General features: G+C 43.4%; 1 pseudogene; it reads right to left on the bottom strand.

Annotated features, from left to right (window-relative positions):
• Positions 1–360: 360 nt before the first annotated feature.
• On the bottom strand, positions 361–5,715 carry LOC117847538 (histone deacetylase 2-like; annotated as a pseudogene).
• Between the last annotated feature and the right edge of the window lie 845 nt (positions 5,716–6,560).

The following is a 6,560-nucleotide window of genomic DNA, read 5'->3' as shown; positions in this document are numbered from 1 at the left end:
GACTCCACCAGATCATCATGCAAAACGTTGGAGATTGGCACGCCACAAATTATGCCCAGCTAGCACAAGCTGGGGAAAAAAAAAAGAACCGAAAAATAGTGTACGGTAACCTGTCAGCAACGGTTCAGTAGGGATAAATGTGTACCTTTCTTCCGAGTCAAGGTGCCAGAGAGGAGAGGGCAAAGGCTACATGCCAAAGACCAGGCCCGGGTAGCTCTCAGCCACAATCCATGGGGACTTTTCTCCTGAAATAATTAAAGGAAACTTGATTCACTGCTGGATCCATCTAAGCAGTAGACTGCACATAGAAGACTGACAGCTGACTCGCAGATGATTAGTCTAATAGCATGAGCTTTCACATGTAAATGAAGAAATGTCATTGGGTCAATCTTCCAAATAAACAGGGTTGATGACAGTTAAGGTACATAATATGAACATTGCACGATTGACAATGGGTCCCTCAATAAGTCAATGCATGAAAGCATTCACATCAAACAATTTCCCTTTTGTCAGGTTGATATGTGCAAGTACCGAATCAGCATAACATTTTATTATACACTAGGCACATCCATCAAGCATACATAGTTATCACCATTATCAATTTCTATACAGCGGGTACCTATATCTATCAGGTTTTTCTTTGATAGGTTGATAATCGAATCTGCTATAACTCGGGCGCTTGACTTCATATAGCCTCCTGAGGGTATAGAGATTCAGAGTCAGGACAGATGCATCATTAGTAGGTCTTAGAGAATATAACTCAAGGCAGATGAACTTAAATAATGATGAGCAAGATCCCCACCTGATGTCAGCATGAGGAGGGGAATACTCTGATCCTTTGCAAATCTAAAAACCTTTTCATCTCGAATAGCCACACCCTCTGGACTAACCTGGAAAATTGTGGAAGCATAATATGAGCAGAAAGGAACCGGCCAATGCATTGTTAAGCGGATCTGTAAAAACTACTACAAGCCATTGCAAATATGTACATCTTCATGTCACATGAATGCTGTGAGAACATGTGTGGTTCACACGAAAGGACATACCTTTAGCCTGCCTAAAGGATCACCATCTAGAATATCAGTTCCAGCATTATACACAATCAACTGGGGCAGAAATCTACTTTCAGCTACCTGCAAACAACTAGGACCGTTTAAGGACCGATTGAGTGGGTTCCCAAGTTTAAAGCTGAGTAATAGAACAGTAATATTTGAGCTTGCTGGCAATGTATACAGGAAATCTGCATTCATGTTCTCTCTCTTTTTTTGCAAACTGGCAAGGCTGTTTTGAACAGTCCTACAAACAATCTTTCTAAGCAACATAGAGGGAATGAGTTTGGCGTAAACAAGTTATGCCAGTTTTATTTAGTTGGTGAATCAGTACGGAATAGAATAGCACAAAGAGTTTGTCCACAAAAACTCTTTTCCTTTATCCATTTACTGATATTTGACCAAATAAACAAATCAAAGCCAGTCACAAGCTTATGTAGAACAATAGAACTAAACTACACTTCCGTTGCCTAAGAAAAGGCCGTCGCCCGTCGGATGTATATTTTATCCTCCATATCATAAGTTCACAATACAAATGTTATTCAACCTAAAAAATAGCATGGCGTTTTACATGCATAACCCAGGCCCACACTGCTCAAGGAGAGTAACTGAACAAAGGATTAACTGCTAAAAATCGAACGCGCGAAACAAGTATTCCTGTATCGACATGATGTTCTTTCTCTTAAAACCAATCTGGACTATCTCGTGTCAAAATAACAAATTAGAGGATCTTGCAAGTCACAACAGGTCAGGCCATGGCATAACTGCCTAGAGATGACAAAGTTTGCATCTGGAAACTCTCTTGAGAAGCAGAATAACTACAATCCCTGAGTGAGGTAGCAAGTGTTTGCTGTAAGAGAAGCTTATACAACTGCAATTACTTGATATAGCATGATGCACCATACATAAGTGTCTGCATCACATCCTTTGCAGTACTGATTACTTAAAACTAGCAGATTAACATCAAGAGAGCTCCTTCAGTTTATTCCCTTTCTCCAGCTGTACATAGCTATTTAATCCATCTTATTAACAGAAGGTAGAAATACACCCATTTTAGATCTAGAATTATGGATTTTTTTTCTACCAGCAGAATTGAATCCTCATGGTTTAAAGTTCCACAAATTAATCAAAATTTAGTTTTTCTTCAAACTACAAAAAGGCATACTATATTGTTAGCTCGATCTATGACTGGATCACTGCTGAGAACTTTTTCATAATTCCTGGCATCCTAAACGGTAAAACAGCAACTGTCAGTGCTGAAATAAGGGTCCATCATGGTTCTCCCATAAGCCCACAAGTTGATGAGGTGCTCATTCCTAATTCTCTCCAACCAATTCTTAGTTCAGTGTTGTGCATCTGCACTCCAGTCTTGGGTAAGGAATAGGCTGAAACTATATGCATTCAGATACGTTCAAACACCAGAATAGGCACTGTCTATATTGGCTTCAAAAGAAATGAGCCTTAGTCATACAATACGGTTTTTCACCTGTACTCACGAAAGTTGATCATCGGTTTAGTTAACCATCCTAAGCAACATGGGCCGCTATAATTGGCTGGTCAGGGTCTAAGCATGCAAAGCACCGTGTAAATATAGTATTAATAGCATCAGTGCCTGGTGATATCATCACACCATACATCTAATTTCCCAACTATTTTACAATATAATGTAATATGAAGCATACAGAAATATGCAACTCAAATATCATATTCTGCAGTCCAGATCCTTGACGCAACGAGTCATGCAAAATATCACATTCACAGTAAAAAAAAAATGCACACATGAGGACTTCCGTTAAAGCAACACATATATAACCACTGATATTATAGGTGAACTCAAAAAGATTAAGATACTATCAAAATGTACAGGTTACATTGAGAGCCTTATCAAGATTCTCCAAATAATCTTCTGTTTTTGTCCCACTCTAAAATGCAAACAGGTGTCAACTCCAACATGAAACAGATGCAGAAAAAATATAACAAACAGAGAACAGTATAAAAAGTGCTACTTACATCTAACTCGACCTTTTGATCAATGTATTTGTTAGCCACATGATCCTGAAACAAAATGATGTCCCTTTATACTAAAAAAGAAAAGGAACGAAAATGGACCTGGCACATTTTTTATGGATAGGCCTTCATGCGCTCTGAAGGTTAACAGTGCATCTGCTGAACCTCCTGAGCTACAAAACTGGATATACTGCACCCAAAACTTCCAATAGGTATGCAAATACCCCCCCCCCCCCCCCCAAAGGTGGATGAACCCCACCCAAAAACCAAAATAGAGCACAAATACGCACAGCCCTCCATCCCGCTCTCCCAACTCTCTTGCACCACTAACGGGGGAAAGTTTAGGGTATAGGAACTATGAAGCACAATTCTCAATTTTGCAGTTCAGGCTGAGACCAGATGCAATGTAAAAGTACAGGGAATTAATATAGCATTTTTTGTTTATTACAAATGAACATTTAACTTCAGTTTGGAGTTAATTGCAATGCAGAAGACTGACTTGAAAGATACAGAATTATCAATGTCAGTCACACAGACAAAGCTAGCTGTCCTGTTCTTATGTCGTACAACTTACAAGTATTAAGTTCCAGTGCCCTGCAGGATGCAGAACTTGGTATGCCATATGTGGTAGACAAAATCCCATGATAATAATTTATATTTCTCAGAATGAAATATATGCACTATCAGCAAGAAAAAAAAACAAGAAATTCAGAAGGGAGGGGGGGGGGGGGTGCAGAGATTAGCTAAATATCAAACAGCAGTACACATTTGTTATTTATACTTTATAATAAGTTAATGAACAGACTCAGGAAGGAGGTATCATGGTGATAGATGTAGGAACCGTTTCAGGGTTAACAGGGTTAAGTACTTACAAAAGGATATATTCCAGAATTGTACATGTCCAAAGTGTAAACCCTTCCTGCAAATGAAGAATAAATGCCAACGAGCCATGAAATAGTAGCACGTACAAAAGTATGAACAAGAAAATAATAGAGCACTCAGCCTCTCACCATCACCGCCAAAGTCTTTTTCATGACCATTTCCTTGGTGAGCATCTAGATCAATGATCATTACTCTGAAAATGAGAAGAGTGAGTGAGTGACTCATGAAATAAAGATAGCTCTATCATAGTCTCATATCAATAGTTTCCATCATTCCTTAGAGTACTTTTAGCAGACAGTGATAAATTATAATGCCAAGGGAACTGCCTTTTTTGCATTACAGAAAAAAGGAAGCATAATGATAGGTCAGCATACTTATCAGTTATCAGTGCATATAGTTACAGGAGATATGCTGTAGATGTCTAGTACAGCTGAATAGTTATCCTACCTTGAAATATTTAAACGGACGAAAGCAAAATGGATGCACAGGGAAATATCAGCATATGCACAAAATCCACCCCCTTCCTCTGCTGAACAGTGATGGCCTCCACCAATGTTGATAGCCCATCCCCTTTCTAGTGCAAGTTTGGCTGATAAAACAGAGCCACCCACCTAAAAGGTAAAAGCTCACTTCAGCATGCTCTTTGAACATCCCAAATTAAGAGCCAAAGGAGCACCAAAAGACAACAAAACATTTACCTGCTTCCGAAATGGGTAAAGAAGTTTTTGCTGAACAAGCAAGTTAGGGAGCAGCGCCACTGCTGGAACCTAGTATAAATCAGGAAATACTGATTACATTCTATACCTAATAAACTTCCTACAATTTCAGCAAAATGAACACCAAGCAGACTAGTTTATAATAGAGAAATATGCAGATGGTCAAGTTCTTCAGAAACCATCATGCTTTTCATAACGCCGTAGGCAATTTCGTGGCCATTTATAGCAGGCTCATAGCAAGTAAAAGATCACACTGCCAAATATGCAATTCTGAATGTAGCAGTACCTCTACAATGCGGGCAACCTCCTCGCTGCTCTTAAGGCTGTTCAAGTATGACTCTGAGTGCACCTGATTGGTTAAGCCACAAACCATAAATTTACACTGCATCGTACAACGTACAGTACAGATAGCTACAAAAGAAGTGGATAGAAGCTGAGCTGCTTATCACGCGCCAGAAGCAGATCATCCTCCGAGGCTTCCAGCGGCTCGACGATCCGGTCGCTCTGGAGGAGCCCCGCGTCCTCAAGGAAGCCGCGCACGTGGCCCCATTTCTACGAATCAAACGGGTGCCTGCACGAGTTCGTGAGACAGGCGCGACGAATTAATCACAGCACTGCGATTCAGCGCGGATAAGCGTGCGGCGCGGCCTAATAAGATAGATAGCTCACTGCTTCTCGAGCCCGTTGAACGAGATGTCGTACGCCGGCGAGTAGACCACGGGTGCCTGCGCGAACGGCGCGCGGTTGTTACGACCCACGGCAGCGAATCGAGGTTGCAGAGGAGGAGGGGATCGGGGGCGGGTGACCGACCTTGGAGCTCGGATGTCGTCGAGGTAGAGCCGGCTGGAGATGATGCGGCGGCGGCGGAGCACCTCCGCCGCTGCTGGAGCCCCCGACGCCGACGCCGACGCCATCCGCCGCCGGAAAGGAGAAGGCTCACCTGGTATGCTGCCGGCCTGGTGGGACCATGGGAGTCGCCAGAGGTTGCCGCGCGTAACGGCTCTACTGGTCGCGTAACCTCTTGCTGGCTTTGCTGCTTCCGGGAGCCACCTCCGGCCCATTAATCTCGTCTCCCTTCCTTCTTCCCCGGCGACCCTCACCCCCGCAGCCTCCTCCACTACCCCGGCCGGCGGCTGCCACGCCGCCCGCCCGCCATCCACCGCCGCCCTTCCTAACCCGAAACCTGAACCCCTAAGTCCACCGGCCTCGACCACCGCCCGCGGCCGGAGCCGCCCCCGCCCACCTCCCGCCCCTCTGGCGAGCTGCTCCTTCCCCAACCTCCCCCGGCGGCGGCGCGACGAGAGAGACGATGGGAGGTGAAGGGAGGACGAAGGAGATCGTGCGGCCCGCACGAATCTCAAACACCGGTTCTGAAAGATGCATATGTTCTCCGGCTGCTTCCTGCACCGGCCAGGAGAACGAGAGAGCTCTTTGGTACTTCCTCCGTCTCAAATTGCAAGTTCATTCCAAGAATCTTAAGTCCAACAAATTATACTCTGGCTTCACGAGTCCTGACTCCTGACTGAACAATGCTAGGGATCAGGGGGGCGTGTAATTTTTGTTACATAAAGGTGGCAGAACATTTCGGCATCCCTCTTCTTGATCCTTTGTTGTTGCTGTTGTTTTCCCTTCAGACACTGCACGTTTCTTTTTTCTATCTCCAATATGTTGGTGAGTGTTCTTTATTAGTCTATTTGACATCAAGTGAATAAAGGTTGGCAGTACTATCATGGGATGCTAATGTAGATCGTCTAGTACTTTGGTTAGAGAGGGGAAGCCTTTAGTTGCGATGCCTTTAGCCCGTTTGCACTGTGCATATAGCAGGAAGTTCAGATCACACCTCGCTTCTTGATGCTTCCAGTGAATTGTTGCTTTAATTTCCTTTTGCTTCTTGATACTGGTATTT

Source organism: Setaria viridis, chromosome 1, assembly GCF_005286985.2.
Source record: "Setaria viridis chromosome 1, Setaria_viridis_v4.0, whole genome shotgun sequence".
Lineage (NCBI taxonomy): Eukaryota > Viridiplantae > Streptophyta > Magnoliopsida > Poales > Poaceae > Setaria > Setaria viridis.
Note: the sequence above shows the minus strand (reverse complement) of the source record. Positions and strands in the feature narration are given on the sequence as shown.